The 19,124-nt window shown below is 37.9% G+C and overlaps 1 pseudogene across 1 annotated transcript; it reads left to right on the top strand.

Annotated features, from left to right (window-relative positions):
- Nucleotides 1-4,249: 4,249 nt before the first annotated feature.
- Nucleotides 4,250-4,735, top strand: LOC101012211 (annotated as a pseudogene). The gene has a single exon (XR_643929.4). The product of XR_643929.4 is annotated as a thioredoxin pseudogene (transcript).
- The last annotated feature ends 14,389 nt before the right edge of the window (nt 4,736-19,124 follow it).

The following is a 19,124-nucleotide window of genomic DNA, read 5'->3' as shown; positions in this document are numbered from 1 at the left end:
CCATCCTTAGAGACCTGAGCTCAAGTAAGACATTATTTGTGAAGTCTTCTCTACTTTCTCTAAGCTGAAAACACTCACTTCCAGCCCTGCATACACATAGTACTGTATCGATATCTCTATGACAGTCAACTCTCTCAGCCTTATGTTTCAGTAAACATTTATGCCCAAGTCTTATTCCCCTTCTAGAGTATAAGCTCTCAGAGGGCAAATTTTGTTCCTGGTTTCTCTATTTCCTTTTACCCATAGAAAAGTACATCCTTTTCTATGTACATATGTGTTCTCTCACTTACATATATGTTAAATGGTATACAACATATACATAAAGAATATGTTGTCTGGGTGCTTTGGCTCTTGCCTGTAACCCCAGTGCTTTGGGAGGCTGAGGAGGGAGGATTGCTTGAGGTCAGGGGTTCAAGACTAGCCTGGGTAATCTAGAAAGACCCTTCTACAAACAAAAATTTTTTTAATTAGCTGGGTACGGTGATGTGCGCCTGTAGTTCAATCCTAGCTCTTTGAGGCAACAGGATTGCTTGAACCCAGGAGTCTGATGTTACTGTGAGCTATAATCAGGCCACTGCATGCCAACTTGGGCAGCAGAATGAGACCTTGTCTCTAAAGGCAAAAAGAGAGAATATGTATATGAATATGATATATACACATAGTACCCCTATTTATATCTTTGGAGTGGAACTAGTATCTATATTAAGCCAGTCTGTTCCACTGTAAAAGTGATAACATGAGATTGATTGATTGATGCTATTAGAAACTAGGTTATTGTACCAACTTATTTTAGTACCATTATCCTCCCTCCTAAAATGTAACAAAAGGCTCAAATAGAATTTTGGCTCTGTTTTAGATAACCCTCCTTCCCAAAGACTCCCCTGATCCCCCCAGATTTTATATAGTTTTCATCATAATTCCAGAGCCATAATTACAGCATATTGTAGCTACTCACTCATTTGACTGCTTTCTCTTTGATTTCCTTGAGGGCATGGACTACATCATAATATTTTTCTGTGTTTACACTACTTAGGAAGACAGCTATAGTAGACAGAATAATTCCACCACTGCCCTTCAAAGATGTCCACATTCTAAACCCTGGAACCTGTGCATATATTATCGAACATGGAAAAAGTGACTTCAGATGTCATTGTTAAGAATACTGAAATGGAGAAACTACCCTGGATTATCCAGATGGGCCCTAAATGTAATCACAAGGAGTCTTATACGTGAAAGAGAGGAAAGAGAGTTAGAGTTGAAGAAGGATATATAACTACAGAAGCCCAGGTTGGAAGAATGTGTTGCTAGTTTTAAAAATGGAAGGGGGCTGGGCGCGGTGGCTCATGCCTGTAATCTCAGCACTTTGGGAGGCCAAGGTGGGTGGATCATGAGGTCAGGAGTTCAAGACTAGCCTGGCTACCAATGCTGAAACCCCGTTTCTACTAATGATACAAAAAATTAGCTGGGTATGGTGGTGCACACCTGTAATCCCGACTACTCGGGAGGCTGAGGCAGGAGAATCACTTGAACGCGGGAGGCAGAGGTTGCAGTGAGTCGAGATTGCGCCATTGCACTCCAGGCTGGGTGACAGGGCAAGATTCTGTCTCTAAATAAATAAATAAATAAATAAGATGGAAGAGGGCTACAAGTCAATGAATGTGAGTAACACCTAGACAGCGGAAAAGGCAAGAAAATGGAGTTCCCTCTTGAGCCTCCAGAAGGAAAGCAGCTCTGCCAGCACCTTGATTTTAACCAGTGAGATTCATTTTGGACTTCTGACCTCCAGAAGTGTAAGATAATAAATGTGTTGTTTTAAGCTTGTGGTAATATACCAGCAATAGGAAACTGACACGACCATCAACACATGGCATGTGCTCCATAAATATCTGTCCAATTAAAGAACCATTAGATATTCGGCTTGAAAAATATCTGATAGAATTAATGGTTGCATTTAACTATCGAGGGTGATCCTGAGGGAGAAGAACAGATAAAGAAAAATTACATATTTCCTACGTGAAGGTGGGCCTGAAAAAAATGTGTAGGAAACACACACACACAGAGATAGAGAAGATGAAAGAGAGAGAAAGAGAAAGACAGTAACTCCAATTTTCTGGCTTAGATAATAGGAATGGATTTTTCTGGAATGGATAATAGGAAATATATAAAGAATATACTTACATGCTCCTAATTTTGGACATGTTTGATAATAGGGTCCCTATGGAAAAACTGGGTAGAGACAATGTGTAGGAGACAATAAAAATTTTGACTCAGGAAATTAGGGGATATATAATGTAACCCAGTAGCCTTGATATATGAGGTTAGAATAGAAAATAGCTAGAGATAAGACTAGAAAGGCAGTGTGATGTTTCTTAAATGCCAAGAGAAACCAAACCCAATGCTTCAGAAAGAGGTTGAGAGGAAAATTGAAGGCATTTGAGCTGGAAAAAATGTAATCAAGCTGATGCTTTAAGATTAATCTGGCAACCTTAAATATAATGGATTGGTAAAAAGGAGGACAAAGCCAGAAATACCATTTAGGCTTTAGTGATTACTTTCAAAGACTATCTCATTTGATCCTCACAGCAATCTCGTGAGGCAGGTAAGACAAAGCATTATCAAAGCCTATTTTTGTATCATCATAATTCCACTTGTAGCATATTGATGACTAGTTCACTCTACATTTAAAGCATTACATACAATTTGTAATGGACTTAACTTTTTACTGTTCGAATCAGTGTATTAAGATGCTTGGTCAACTTTCTTGCCTCTAGTGTTCAGGGATCATTTATTAAAAGAAAATCAGGAGAAATGAAGACAATAAATGGAATTTATTTATACAAATAATTCAATCCTTACATAACCAAACTGTCCTGAGAAGGGAAAAGGAATATTTTATTATTTTTAAATGGAATAAAACATTATTTCTGTAAATTGAGTTTGATCAGATACTTTCATCAGAAATAATCATTGTTATGATGGAGCCACATTTGTCCAAACTTATTAACCAATAAAAGGCATTTGGATAAACCACTGCCAACCTTCTGCAGAAGTTCTCTCACAAAGAACTTGTGACATTTCAATATTGAATCTAATATCAATCTGAAAAGCCTTTAAAATCACAGAGCTTAAAAATCATATACCATGATGACAGAGTCCCTGGGGCTAAATTTAGGGGCCAGCAAATCACCAGAAATGATTTGGTCAGAACAAGAGAAAGATAACTGGGAGAATAATCAGGTAAATCAGGTTAGGAGCTCAAGATTTCTCACCATTGTTCACTATACTATTCCCAATTAAATTCTCTCCCTTTGATTTATGGGAGGCTGCTCTGAAGCATTTATGTGAATAATTCAACACTTAGAGACAGGAGATACAACACAGGTCGATCTTCATATAGATTAAAACTGGTTCTACAGCTGATTTCACTGATTTCAAGTTCATCTTGGGGTTCACTTTGGACTTAGTATTTGGTTTTCTAAATCATTAATCCAGGTAAGAACACTATTATTTTAGACATGTTTATTACTGGCAATGTATTTTTTTCAAAATATAAATATTAATCATTATTTAGGGGATCTTAGTAGTTCAGTAACCCAGAAATGGCCAATATGAACTAAAACCTTACTGCTAAAAGCATGATTTGTGGACCAGCAGTGTCAGCAAACTGAAAGCTTGTTGGAGAAGAAGAATGTAGAGACCTCCCATGAACCTGCTAAATCAGAATCTGCATTTTCACAAGATCCCCAGATGCACATTGCAACTTGAGAAGCTTGGATCTGAATTACAAACACTTCAGAAATTGCTTTAATTTTACTTCCTCAAAACTCTCCCAGCCAACATTTCTTTGACATCATAAGAGCTCCAAGCCTCTCCAAATTTCTTATTTATTTTCACTCTTCGATCAGTTTTCACTATCCTAAATAGCCAATCATCTGAAGGGTTTTCAGGCTCCTCATGCTGGAGCACAGTAATTGAATACATGTGAGGGCTTATTCTTCTCACAAAACAAACTTCTTGCTTGACTATACACATGCCACATTGCCTTTATTCCAGCTTAGTTTGACTTTGTTTAAATTTGTACAAATCTTAAAAAGGAAGGCAGAGGGTGCACAGTTGACAGAAAGAATGAGTTGGGATGAGTGAAATGCATTACAGCTCAGTATCTATTTCTCTCTGGTTCCACCTCATGGGTAATAATTTCAATTACTGTGTGTATGATTTTAACCAATTTATGTTAACTAGAGATTCATTCATGGGAAGCTCGGTCTGGTGCTTTGGATCCATTTCCATCGGTCCTTACAGCCACTCCTCAGACCCCAGCAGCAAAGATGGTGAAGCAGATCGAGAGCAAGGCTGCTTTTCAGGAAGCCTTGAACATCGCAGATGATAAACTTGTAGTAGTTGACTTCTCAGCCACGTAGTGTGGGCCTTGCAAAATGATCAAGCCTTTCTTTCATTCCCTCTCTGAAAAGTATTCCAACGTGGTATTCCTTGAAGTAGATGTGGATGACTGTCAGGATGTTGCTTCAGAGTGTGAAGTCAAATGCATGCCAACATTCCAGTTTTTTAAGAAGGGACAAAAGGTGGGTGAATTTTCTGGAGCCAATAAGGAAAAGCTTGAAGCCACCATTAATGAATTAGTCTAATCATGTTTTCTGAAAACATAACCAGCCATTGGCTATTTAAAACTTGTAATTTTTTTAATTTAAGAAAATATAAAATATGAAGACATAAACCCAGTTGCCATCTGTGTGACAATAAAACATTAATTCTAACACTAAAAAAAAAAAAAAAAAAAAAAAAGATTCATTCATGGAAAACAGATAAACTATGCAATTTAATAAATCACTTTCAATTTTACTTTCTAAATTTTCTCACTCAGAGATGACTTCGGTATAGTATTTCCTTACAAGTAGAGCAGAGAAGCAGAAATCTCTTCTGTAGCGATGTTTCTTAAAAAAAAAAAAAAAAAAAGCCATCAGTTTGCTCTTCAGGGAGTGTAGGAAAGTTGGAGCTGGCATGGAAGCTTCCTGAGACCATCCCGCCCTGTCTACCTAGATTGTTCACTTGTCCTGATCCTGTTTGTGGCCTCCCACGTCCACATCATTGACCTCTCCATCACCAGGTTACTCATTGAAATCATTCATGTCATCTGCATGTGCTCATCCTCCGTTCTTTACTATCCTCCTCATTTTCATACTCCTCCCTCTCATCCTCATAGTGCTTTGATCCTGGTTTAGGCAACACGTTGTTGTCTTTCTCTGTGAGGCTCCCGACCTTCCTACTACTGCAGCTCTGTCTCCTCTACACAGGGTCAATATAGATTTAAATCACAATGTATCAGTCACTTCTGGGGCAGGAGTGAGGGGAACAAGGTGGACATGGCTTCTAGATTGTTGATTGAACTTGGCCAAGTCACTCAACCTCACCAAACCTGAGTTTCATCATAGTGCCAGGAGGCAGCAGTTTGCAGTAATATCTTAGGCTATGGAGTAGCATGGTAGCAGGACGATAATAGGAATGAGTTGTTTTCACTTTCCTGCAAGGATATTCACTCTCAGACTAGATGTTAGGCACAAGGGAACAGGTGTGTATATATAGAGAGATTTAGGGAACCTCAGTTCCAGTCCTGGCTTTACCACCATTTGCAACCCTTTGCCATCCATGTTTTTAGATGATCATTTAGCTTACCTAAGCCTCTATCTCCTAGGTGAGAAGGGAATCTTCACTTATAGTCAATGTCTAATATGTATCACATACTGATATGGTTAGGCTTTGTGTCCCTACCCAAATCTCACCGTGAATTATAATTCCCATAATCCCTACATGCCAAGGGAAAGACCAGGTGCAGGTAACTGAACCCTGGGGGTTGTTTCCCCCATGCTGTTTTTGTGATAGTGAGAGAGTTCTCACAAGGTCTGATGGTTTTATAAAGGGCTCTTCCCCGCTTGGCTCAGCACTTCTCCTTTCTGCCGCCTTGTGAAGAAGGTGCCTTGCTTCCTCTTTGCCTTCTGCCATGATTGTAAGTTTCCTGAAGCCTACCCAGTGGTGCTGAACTGTGAGTCAATTAAACCTCTTTCCTTTGTAATTTACCCAGTCTCAGGCAGTTGTTTATAGCAGTATGAAAATGAACTAATATACATACCTTTACATGCTTATATCAGACATTCTTCCCAACAATTCTATAGGACTAACATTTAGTTTTTAATAATGAGAAAATTGGTGCTTATAGAGGTTAAAAAAAGTTTCCTAAGATCTCATAACCTGCAAGTAGTTGAGCAAGAATGCAAAGTCAGGTCTGTCTGACTCCAAAGTACTTTTACTCGTTTTTCCTCCAGACTAATACAGTCTGCTGCGTACTGAATGTTGTAAAGTTCCAAGGAATAAATGAATGTAAAATAACTGTCGATAAAAGCAAAACACTTGTTTTAGCCCCTTTGTGCTGTTATAACACTTCTAGCATGTGTTCTCAAGAGACACAGTCTGAGCCAAACCTGAGCCTGCTTGAACTATGGCTGAGGCAGCCAATGAGTGTTGCTCTGGCATGCAGGGAGAAGAGACTTGAGATGGCCCAGGGCAGTGAGTGCTAAGATTTTAAGGTAGCCTGAGGTACACCTCCTTTAAAATTGTTCTGCTCTCAAGGCCCTACCAGTCTGGGCCTGTGATGGGAGTGGAAGTCTCAAATATCTCTGAATATTTGGGGTCATTTTTTCATTTTCTTGCTGAATAGCATCTGACCTCTCTCTATCCATACTACTCTATTTATTAAATGCTTGTTTGGCCACACCCTTGGCTTTCTCTACCAAACAGCTTTTTTATTTTTCAAATGTCAAGGCTGGGAGTTTTCCAGATCTTTACATTCAGCTGTCTGTCTGATTATAAATTATGTCTTTAATTTGATTCTCTCCTCTCTCATTTCACTATAAGCAGTAAAAAAAAGCCACATAGCACCCTGAACACTTTGCTGACGGATTTCTTCTGCAAATATCCTAGTTCACTACTTTTACATTCTGCCTTCCACAAAGCTGTAAGACAGGCATGGACAAAATTCAGCCAAGTTCTTGTCACTTTGTAACAAGAATTACCTTTCCTCCAGTTTCCAAGATAGTTCTCATTTCCATCTAAGACCTCATCAGAATGGCCTTTATTATTCATATTACTGTCAGCATTCTGTTTACAACTACTTAGATAATTATTTGGAAGATTTAGACTTTCTCTATATTTCTCCTCTTCTTCTAAGCCCTCACCAGAATCACCCTTAATGCTCCATTTACAGTAATCTAGGCTTTTTCTAGCATGCACTTCCAAACTCTTCCAGCCTCTGGAAATGTCCTTCCACATTTTCAGGTATTTGTCATAGCAACACCTTCTTCTCTGTTATTATTATTATTATTATTATTATTATTATTATTATTTTGAGAAGAAGTCTCACTCTGTGGCCCAGGCTAGAGTGCAGTGGCATGATCTCAGCTTACTGCAACCTCTGCCTCCTGGGTTCAGGTGATTCTCCTGCCTCAGCCTCCCAAGTAGCTGGGATTACAGGCACATGCCACCACGCCAGGCTAAATTTTCTATATTCAGTAGAGACAGGGTTTTGCCACGTTGGCCAAGCTGGTCTCAAACTCCTGACCTCAGGTGATCTGCCCGCCTTGGCCTCCTGAAGTGCTGGGATTACAGGCGTGAGCTACCGCATCCAGCTCTGGCATTAATGTTTGTCTTAGTCAAAAGTAATTGTTATGTTTGTGCTGTTATGATAAAATACCACAGACTGGGTAATTTATAAAGAATAAAAATGTATTTCTCATAGTTCTGGAGGAATGGGAAGTCCAAGATCAAGGCACTGACAGATTAGTTTCTGATGAGGGCCTGTTTCTCACAGATGGCACTATCTAGGTGTCCTCACATGGAAGAAAGGATGGAAGGGGGAAAAGGGGCACAAACACATATTCTCCAATGGTGGAAGAGCAGAAGAGAGGAAACTCACTCCCTCCATACCTTTTATAAGGATTTAGTCCATTCATGATGGCTGAGCTTTCATGAGTTAATCACTTTCCAAAAGAATTTACCTCTTAATACTGCCACAATGGGAATTAAGTTTCAACGCATGAATGCAGGTGACATTCAGGTCGCAGCAGGACTGGTTGCAATATTTTAATTAATGTATATTTTTACGGAATTACATAATCAAAAAGTCACAGATTTCTGTAAATGACCCAAAGATGCTCATGGTCTGGTTGTGACAACTCTTCATGAAACAGAAAATGAATAAACCATATTGTGTATGTTCAATCCAATGACTTAAACATGTGATAACACTGGCTTGGATTTTATTGGAGATGCAAAAAGGAAGAAAATGGGCTCCTTCTCTCAAGAAAGTGCATTTTGATGAAGTTGATAGGGGTTAAGACCTTGCTGTAAAACAAGACAGAATGAAATGGGTGTTAAATACTGGTACAAGCAGCATATTGAGGAAATACAAAGAACAAAACCATGAATTCTGACAGAGGGTATCAAGGAAGAGTGTACAGAGTATATATCTTTTATGAGTCTTAATAGATGGCCAGAGAATGTGAGAATGTATTCCTGGTTGAGAAAAAAAAAAAAGAGCAGGTAAAGGCATAGAAGCTTGAAGGTGCACATGTGAAAAACTGTGGAGTGGCGGTGGTTACATCTGGGAAGGAAAAGTCCCTGGAAAGAAAAAATGGAACGACTTGCCAGTTTAACTATAACTATTTGGTATTACTGAGTTTTTTCCCATCTGCATTTAATGCCCTTCTGATTTTTCTTCAATTTAAATGATGTCATATCTGAAGGAAAACAATGTGTTAGTTTGAGCAATGGGAAAAAATTTTTTCATTGTATCATGTGCTAATTACAGGTACCAACAGTAAAACTGGAGGCTAGAAAGGCAGAAGTTTCCCCAGAACAGAAATGTGCACATAGGAGATTTGAGTTGACCTTAAATTATAGATAACTGATAACCAGATAGAGAGGAGAGAAAATAGAAAGAGAACTAAAATGATTTGTCATGTCAATCATGTCTTTTTGTCTGACCCAGTTTGCCTGAGTGGAATTGTGCAAACAATCCTGGAACATCTCTGCCACCATGAGTATATATTGCCTTGGTTAAGTTTAAAAATGCATGAAATGAAGCATGCTACAAAGAAATCGAGTGTTTTTCAGTTTGGTCTTTAAAGTTCCTCCTTAGCAATTTCTATCTTCTCTCCAAAAGCTTAGAACAAATTTAAGTTCATGGCACTTAAGTTCACCTCTTTCTTTCCTTTACCTCTCATATTTCAGTGTGAACAGCGGAACTCCTAAGAGTAGAAACTCTGGATACTTATATTTGAATTTTTAAAAGGATATTGTTATTGCATCATTAGTTTTTTGCAAATACATACATGCACTTAAATAAAAAACAATAGTAAATTGGTTCCTAAGTGACTGCTTAAAGATCACTTTGGAAGAATAATGAAAGGATCCAAAATATAAATGAACATTGGTTAAGTCTATGTTAAATACTACAAGCAGAACCTAGTGCATTTTCATGTTTCATCAAAAATTAAGTCGATTATATCAATAGGCAGTGCTTTTTACATTTACCTTTTAAATAATGTTTCACTCGTTCAGAAAAATAATGAGAATTTTACTAGCTCTATTATTTTTAAGTCTCTGTTTTTCACCTCAATAACTGCATCTGTGAACCTGAATCCAAGTTTTTTAGGCCCTGGCACAGACCAATCCCTTTATTAGCAAGTGGGTCAGAATCTGCATATGGGCCTTACCATCTGCAAAAAGCAAACCATCTGGATGGAAAAGAAAGCTGACCTTAGAAAACCTGCTTTTCCTTTAAAGTTAGACATCCTAGAAATAACTTTCCTGTGTTACTGAGGTCTAGGTCTTCTCCTAGATGCCAGGAGGGATAGTGAGTATGGTTGTTCATTAGGAGAGCAACCCACACTCAGGTCCTGCTACTAAGCCAGGTGGAGAAAAGTTAGATACTCTGAGGATTTCCCAAATATGCCTACTCAAAATTGAGAGGCCAAAATGTAATTAATGGAGTATAGAATATGCACACTCCTTGCCTAATGGTTCAAATGTGGACAACCAGTAAAAAATATCTTCCTCTCTCAACATTCCTTTCTTCCAAGAATCTTTTTCAGATCTCTCAACAAACCAAACAGCATCACCCTCTGTCTTATCTCCACATCTAAGATTCATCCCCATGCATTATTTTTCTCAATCCTGGCTCCTGAGACCTCAGCAAGGTCTGCAGCCCAAGTAAGTCAGATTTAATCAGAAAAACAGAATTCTCTCCAGGGATGTACTAGTCAGGGTTTTCTAGAGGGAGAGAACTAATAGGATATATGTATATATGAAAGGGAGTTCATCAGGGAGAATTGACTCACACAATCACAAGGTAAAGTCCCACAAGGTTGAGGAGCGAGGGAGTCAGTGGTGGATCAGTCTGATTGCCAACATCTCAAAAGCAGGAAAGCCGACAGTGCAGCCTTTAGTCTGTGGCCGAAGGCCCGAGAGCCCCTGGCAAACCTCTGGTGTAAGCCCAAAAGTCCAAAAGCTGAAGAACTCGGAACCCGATGTTCAAAGGCTGGAAGCATCCAGCACAGGAGAAAGATGAGGGCCGGAAGACTCAGCAAGTCAAGTACTTCCACGTTCTTCTGCCTGCTTTATTCTAGCCGTGCTGGCAGCTGAATTGATAGTGCCCACACAGATTGAGGGTGGGTCTGCCTCTCCTAGTCCACTGACTCGAATGTTAATCTTCAACACCTCACAGACACACCCAGGAACAGTACTTTGTGTCCTTCAATCCAATCAAATTGACACTCAATATTAACCATCCCAAGGGAGTTCAAAAGATGACTTAATTACAAAGAACTAATTACAAAATTCTTGGAAGAGATGCAAAACCAGAAGCGGTGATGAGAAAATCCCTGTTTGCAACAGCAGAAAGTCACTACCACCCCTGGGGTTTCAGGAATAAAAAAAGGAACATGGAATTACTAGAATGCAGGAGCCAGGGATGGCCAGTAGAACTGGAACCACAGAAAGAAGTACTGATTGGTAAGCTGGTTCTGCAAAAAGAAGCACAATCATAAATATCTCCCAAGTCAGAGAGCAAGAAGGGAAAGAAAATTCTGGCTTTTTTACTTCTCTACCTTCAATTATCCTGCCAATTTCATGCATAGGCTGAATAAAATAGAAACCACCAGAGCCAACTCCTTGTGATAGAGGGTAGAGCAGAAGTGTGAAGATGGATCTGAGCAAACACTAAATAACTGACCTAGTCTTGTTTTTACCCAGGACTAGAGATCAGACATTTATTTCACATCCTTCCCCCACAGGTCATTCAGAAAGACATCTGAGGCCCACACACAAGAATACCCTAGAATAACAGCTTTTATGAATCTATATCTTCTTGAGTGAGTAATATTTTTCTCCCCAAACATCAATTGAGATTTGCTGCAGAGCCTAACATGTGGCAGCTGCTGAAGAGTTCCTCCACCTAATGCTGCCAGCCAGGAACCACAATCTAATCACAGTTGTGGAGTCTACACCCTGACTTTAGAACTTAGCAAGAACTCTTATCCCACCAATGCATACGAAGTCCCTGATGCCATTGTATTTGTGCAATGGGCCTGGAGATATTCCAGTTCTCCAAATCATATTGCATTTGGTCAGGATAACCATCTCTAGCTGCCACCATAAAGATACACCAGATTCTCAGTGGCCTAACATAATAGAGGCTTATTCCTCACTTGCACAGTCTAGTGTGGGTCAGGATCTTCCCTCCACGTTGAAGCAAAACCATTTGGGTCACATGGCCTATGCAGTAGCTCAGCAATGTCTTTTCTCCTACACCTAAAGATTCATCCCCAATTATTGTCTTAGCCAGTTTTGGCTCTATACCCAAAAATCTATAATAAAACGGTCATTTAGGCCATTTATCAACTTTGACAGGAGGCAAGATCAGTGATCAAGAAAACTGTGCAGTTCTGGCACCTCACCCAGAAGCAAGAATGGAATAAAAGAACAGAGAAAGAGGACTGGAAACCCAGATTCACTGGCCCAAGATTTGGAAATATCTGGCAGCATCATGGTCCAAACCTTGGTCAGTTAAGACTGTTGATTTCCCCGTACTTAGTCCTGCCACTTGGCCACTACCCCAACTACTCAATGGCCCTGTGCCCTGACCTATGACCACACTAGCTCCTATAGGGCGGAAGCGTGCCATACTAGCACGTACCGGTGCCATCTCTGCCACCTGTCACCATTATTGCCTAGATATCCTGCCCAACCAATCACCATAATCATATCACTTGCTAAATTTGTGCCAAGTCTCCAGACATATACTCTCTCTGCAAGGAAGGGTTTTCAGACAAAAAAATCAAACAGGTGTGTCCTATAGTGAATAACACTATCACATAGTCAATCAGTGCCTGAGTTCTTGTTCTAACCAGAGAGTTTACTGCTTATTCGAGATGAAGGATGAGGTCAGTATATTGACAGAATCTTTGAGACACAAAGAAGCATCATCAGAGGATCTCCCTCCATCTCAGGGCACCTGATTTTTTTGTTAAACAAACAACAGTTAAAATAAAAATATAAACACCAGAATGGTGAGCTCTTCCACTATCAACACGGTAGGCTCCTGCATCTCTTTATCCGTAAAGAATTCTTCCTCAGATACCTTGTTGATCTCTGATCCCTTAAACCAGAACCACTAACTATTAAACTAGTTTGCTAGGGCACCTACAACCTATCCAGGAAACTAAGGAATAGACAATAATCTTCAAGATGCGGCAAGTCAGTAAAAGCGTATAATGATGCCATTTGATCTGTGAAATGCCCAAGGTCACGTAATTCTTCATGTATAAATTATCTTGTAGTACTTCTTAAGAAAGGCTGAAATCAGTGACTGTATAGATGGTTGCTTACTCTCCTGACCCCTTGATTCCCTGTATTTTATTTCTGACTTGTTCCCTGATATAGACATCACTCTTTTCTTGCAGTGATTGTGTTCTTCATCTAGATGATGCACATTTTTTCCCTCACGCATGTAGATAAAACTGTTCCAGCATGTTATCAATGAGCTTTTCTGACTTCATGAAGCATCTGGCAATCTAATCTCCCAGTGAGTCTTTTTGCTTTTTTTCTCCTTTTGAAGTCAGTGTCTAGTTTTTGTCAAAGTTATACATTCACAAGCTTTAAAGACTCACATAGTACTAAAAGTCATATAAGGATAAACAGTAGTCAGTCACTATTATCAGATTTTTATCACCAGAGACAATCAATTTCTACTTTTCTATTATTTTATGTGGTGTTTACCTTCATATTTATAAATATGCTTGTATTGTCTCTTTTACTCTCCAATTTTTATTTTCAAAATTTTCAAACCCATAGAAGAACTGAAACAATTGTATCTTTCCCTGAGATTCACCAATTGTTAACATTTTGTCACACTTGTTTCTCTTTTCAATGACCTTTGTAGATGTAAGTTGCAAATATTATGACATTTTACAGTAAAATGCTTGAACGTATATCCACTAAAATAAGAGATTTCTTCTCTATAATATCTCATGGCTTTTGATGACACAGACTACATTAATAAAGCCCCAACTCATAAGTCATAAAACAATGTCCTAGTGGAATGTATCTGCTGATCACCGAGGATCTATATTCCTGTAGTGCATAATAGTTCATTTTTGGCCCATCTACTTTGATACCATAGAATTTGAATATACTTCCTTACATTCCACTACCTGTGATATTCTCTCCTATAGAAATAATGAGCTTCATTTTCACCACTTTCCTTCAACCCTGGTGCCACATACATATATTTTACATCTATTAATAACTTCCAGGTGATTTCTTTAACCAGTGAACTGGAAGGACCTCAAATATAGTTTCAAGTGTACAAGAATTGTATTAAGCAGCACCAAGCCTTGGCTGTTAAATGTTCTTTGGGCCTTCCTGTGTGATATCCACACTTACCTTCATGCTAAAAGCAGAAGAAACTGAGCATACTGGCAGCTATCAACCTTTTTCTTTCTAATTCTAATTGTCTCCCTTCAAGCATCTCCATGTCATCATTCATAAATAAATTATACTTCAGATTCCAGAGGCCCTCTTGAGTAATGCAAGATGGAAAAACACCATATGTTGCACAGAAAATGGTGCTTTATCTGAACTTGTAGAGGGACCAGTAGAAAAAGTCCTTCTTTTTCTGAAATTTGGAATGTCTCTTAGAAGACTGGTTTAGTCGTCATTCCATGAAGACTAAAGCATCTCCCCATATCTGGGAAAGGATGTGGGAAGTAGTATATGAGTCAGCCTAAAAATCCTGAGTTTCCTAGGGCAGGCAATCCAGATGTCTCCTCTATCCTCCTTTCCCCATCTACTCAGGATTTGAGGCAGGGGAGGAGACTTATAGAATCATGCTCCTGAGACCCTCAAGTTTATCCTTAGTTGAAGGCATGAAGCAAGGACTTTCCCGGATCTGATCAGAGGCCAGACGAGGGATCAAGTGAAGAACAAGAGATGGAATGTGCGTTGCTGGGATATTTAGTAACGTAAGTCTGAAAAATTAGGTCTCTGGTGAGAAGGCCCTTTCATTTGGAGTCTAGCATGGACAGCGAGGATGAGGGCAAAATCTTGAGTATTTTATGGGCAGGAAGGTTGATCTTTGATTTTTGTTTCCCTTTTGGATGTTTGTTAACCATATATCTTTTCATTTGGCCAATAAAAATCCAAGTCATTTATAACAATGCATGCTTAGGGTGTTTTTAATGTCTATTTAACCTTCCTTGAACAAAGAAAGCTTTTGATTGTATCTCAAGGGAGAATCCGTAAGAGCTTACTGACAACTTGTAAAAGGAGCCGTCATTAGCTGTCTTTCACAATGATCCTTCTTATCCAAGAATTTTGACCCAAAGTTAGCTTGGCTTTTCAGTTTTCCCAGTCATCTTTTATTTTCCTACCTCTCTCTCCATAAGCAGCAAGAGGAACTAGAGGATCCCAAGCATTTCTCCACCAGAAGAATGATTTTTCTAACTGTTTTTTATCAAGAAGAGAAATGACTTTCTATATTTAGCTCCTGCTTACTTTTTTCCAAGAGAAACCCAAATTTACTCTTTCCTTTCCAAAGAGCACATTAGCTGTGCATTTTACCAACTTAATGTACATGGAATAATTCTCATAGCAACTACTATACACAAGATCCAAAACGACGGCTTTCTAAAACAGTCACCTCCTTAAAGAGATGGTAAAACCACAATTTATATAAAACATTCTAGATTTCACATAAATCAAACTTAAAAATGATTAAACACAGAAGAAATGTAGAATCAGCATAAGGGAAAATGATAAATTAAGTCATATTGCTGAGTTCAAAATATATATTATGGACATGGAAAAAAACTTTAAAATTGGACTTCACATGAAACACATTTCCTTAACTTTACTGAATTACTTTGAAACTCTGGTATGAATTTCTATAGTCCTGTTTCTCAAAGTGTGCACCACAGATCAACAATATCAATATTTCCATTATATGTATTTATAACACCTGATTCCTACTCCGGATGGATGCCTGGTGATTCTCACCCAGACTAATGTTTGAGAACGATTATGACGGAGAAGAAAAAGTTGAATAATCATTTGAAAGAAATAATTTTACAAACATAAAATATCAAAGATAAGTAAAAAGAAAAAACCATAAACATTTCTGTATTTGGAGACACATGCTAAAACTTCATTTGCTGATGAAATGGTATAGCATCTACACAGGGCGCCATTGGTCTTGAATTCATTAATGTTGAAGTTGAATGATATAAACATGGAATCGTTATATTATTCTATTTTTATATATACTTAAATTTCCCATACTTCAAAGTCTTTCAACATGCTGTTACATAATATTCCGAAAATCAGAAAGAGACATTGGTCATAGAGTGGCTTATCTTTTTCCACATGATGAACTTAGAAAGCTAATCCAACGTGCCCTGAAATCATTCGGTATGTGTCTGATATTTAATCTAATTGTGTCTGAGGTATATCTGATAATATAAACATACAAGTTTATATTTGAAAGTATTTTTTCTTTTGAAATCAACATTCTACTTATAATAGTCATTTAAAATTACTTTTTTTACCTTCATGACATTTCTCAATGTTGCCAATAGCAGTTATTAATTATAGCTACTCTGATATAACATCACCTTTCATTTTCTGATCTTTGTCTTTTCTACATGATCCTGTCTCCCTTGAAAAATAAAACTCTTATTTTAGAAAAGCAACTTTAATATCTGGGATCAGTGGAAAGGGTCATGTCTCATTTATTAATGTGCTTCAGTCTTTGTCCCTTTAGTCTTTTTTTGATCTGAAGAAAAATAACTTCACTTTTTTCTACTAGCCCCAAATACTCTGAGGCATTGAACTCTTAGCCTCTCTATGCCTGGCAGATCCTTTTTAAAGGGCTAAACTCTCCTTAGATTGGTTTGTACAAGTAAAACAATTCGAAGTACATCCATAAGGTTTATGAAATCAATAGACTGGTCTACACAGGAGATGGCAGAATGGTTCTAAGAACTGTCCAAGCCACAGCTTTCTTTCGAACAGCTCAACAGTCTTTATAGATATCAGTAAAATTGAACTAATCAATACCTCCTAGCTTCTGCTAATCACACTGTTATATAGACAAACAGCAGTTGGTTAGTTTAATCAAAATCATAATTGGAATAGTCTATAGCTGTAAATATAGAAATAGTCCAAGACTTTAAAAAGAAAAGGCATTATTATGATGAATCTGTTTTAACACTTATTTCCAGTGACATTTTTAAAAAGGCAGAGAGACGAAAAAGAAAAATCAAGAGGATAGTAACTTAAGAATGGAGGAAAAATATTATTTTAAAATAAGTTAACTTCTTGTTAATTAAAAAAAAATAGCTAGGCTGTTCGAGGGAACACATTTTGTCTCTCAGGATATCTTTGGATCATATTGACTGTGCTTGATCAATCCCAGTGGCGATGGCTTCTGCTTCCACATATGCTACATCTTTTCTAACCAAAAAAATATTGTCTTCATAAACAGGCGTAACTAAATTCTATTGTTTAGGAATGCAAGCTTTGGCATTAAAATTATAAAGCAAAACAAAGATGTAATCAACCCAGAGGCTGGGTTCACAGTCACTTGTAAGAGAGAGGCAGAATTATAACTGGGAAGGTCCACATTCTCTTTTCTTAAACTGAGAGGTGGCTACACGGGTGTTATATTCATAATGGTTCATTGAGCTATACATTGATGTTTTATGTCTTTTTGAATGTATATTTTATACTTCTTAAAAACATATAATATCTCTACTTGCAATTTTGCTATACAATTAAACCTAGTCTAAAAATAAAGTTAAAAAAATAATAACTAAACATTTAAATAAAAAGTTTTTAAAAATTTGATAAAAGAACTGCTCAAGAGACTATGATTAACATCTGGTTGGCTAACCATGGCTCTGACCAATATGAAACAGGGGCTAAAGCCAAACAAGCATTTCCAAGGGAAGTTTTTCCACTGTTAAAAAGCACCATACATATAGAAACACTATGCACAGATACATTTTTCCACATTATTTTGCTGCTTCAGTAAAGATGTTGTAATTGAAGCAACATTTCTAACACCTGGATAAATGTAAAGAAACACAGTTTCAGCTAGGAGGATTTCCACCTGAACTCCTTGGTTTGATTACAATTATACTGTATATATTTTCCTCTGTTTTTTTTTTTTTTTCCACAATATAATTTTACATTTCCTAATCAGCTCCTCTAACCTGCCTTCTGTAAGGTCTCCCAATCAAATTACCAAGGAAACTTGGTACTCTCTCACCAAATGTGGGATAATACCACTTCCAATAGCTTCCTCAGGCATGCCCTGCTTCAGGCCAAAGTAGAGCCCTAACTAAAGTGCAGATGATATCAGTGACATACACAAGACTACAAAACTACGAGATAGTTTTTCTTAAACCAAGAGCGGTGCTTGTACCATAATGCAACCTAAAATAAATCTTACTTGAATATCCAGCTAATTCATTTAATTCAAGGCTTTAGCTGTTGCTAATAATCTGTATCCATAACTAAGTTCAATAGAATTATGAGAACTCTTAACAGTCTTAACTTTAGCCTAGATATTACAGGTAAGTCTTTATCCCATCAACATTGCAAGAAATAAGGAATAAAGATGAAAGCAGGAGTGAAAAAACTTTGTATTTTGTGAAGAATACTACATTTGGAGTTGTGGTTGAAAGTTAGTCAAATGAAATTAAAGATGTGTTTTGTTTTAGTATAGGACTGAACTAAACTCAGAGACACAAGTTACAACTTACTACTAAATATCTTAGCATCATCTCCCAAACGTCTAACTTAGACACTGTTTATATCATCTTCAAGCTTCCGACTGCCTCCTCAGGCTAAGCGTCCCTACATCCCACCCCTTCTCATTTAGTCAACTTCCCTTTACTTTTCCAATTTCATGCCCAGGACAGTTTTATTCTAACTCCTAACATTGTTCAGTATTATTTCATGCAAAGCTATCTCTGGACTAAAAGAATAAGATCCTTCTACAGGTTATACTCAATTCACCCAAGGAAATAGTGAAAATGTGGGTATTTCAGGGCAGAGAGTGTGGGCAGAGCAATAGATATCATTACTGCCCCAGTCCCATCAAGGAGGTGCTTCCTGATCTGTGGGTGTGGATGTGTGAGCTGGTCCTGAAGACAAACCTTGGTGTGACACAACCTAGAATTCTTGGAACCTAGACATTCAAGAAGTAGCCACAGTAGTCCCCAAACTAATTTACACATGGAAAAGTCCTTAGAGAAAAGTTCTATTTCTCCAAAATAAGGTCACAGTGAACGGTAGTAAAGAGTTTATTTGGAAAACAAAATATTTGTCTGAACCATCAGCAGAGGGATAAATTATAAAAAGTGTCCTTAGTGATGTAAGGTTGGAAACCACTGCTTAGGCAACAGGAATTTAGGCTATTTATACTCTACGCACTCTAATATGTGTGGGAACTGATACATTAAAAGCGATTAACTAGCAGTCCTAAAAGAAAT

Source organism: Papio anubis, chromosome 2 (assembly GCF_008728515.1).
Source record: "Papio anubis isolate 15944 chromosome 2, Panubis1.0, whole genome shotgun sequence".
Taxonomy (NCBI): domain Eukaryota; kingdom Metazoa; phylum Chordata; class Mammalia; order Primates; family Cercopithecidae; genus Papio; species Papio anubis.
This window is presented reverse-complemented; position numbering and strand designations above follow the sequence as displayed.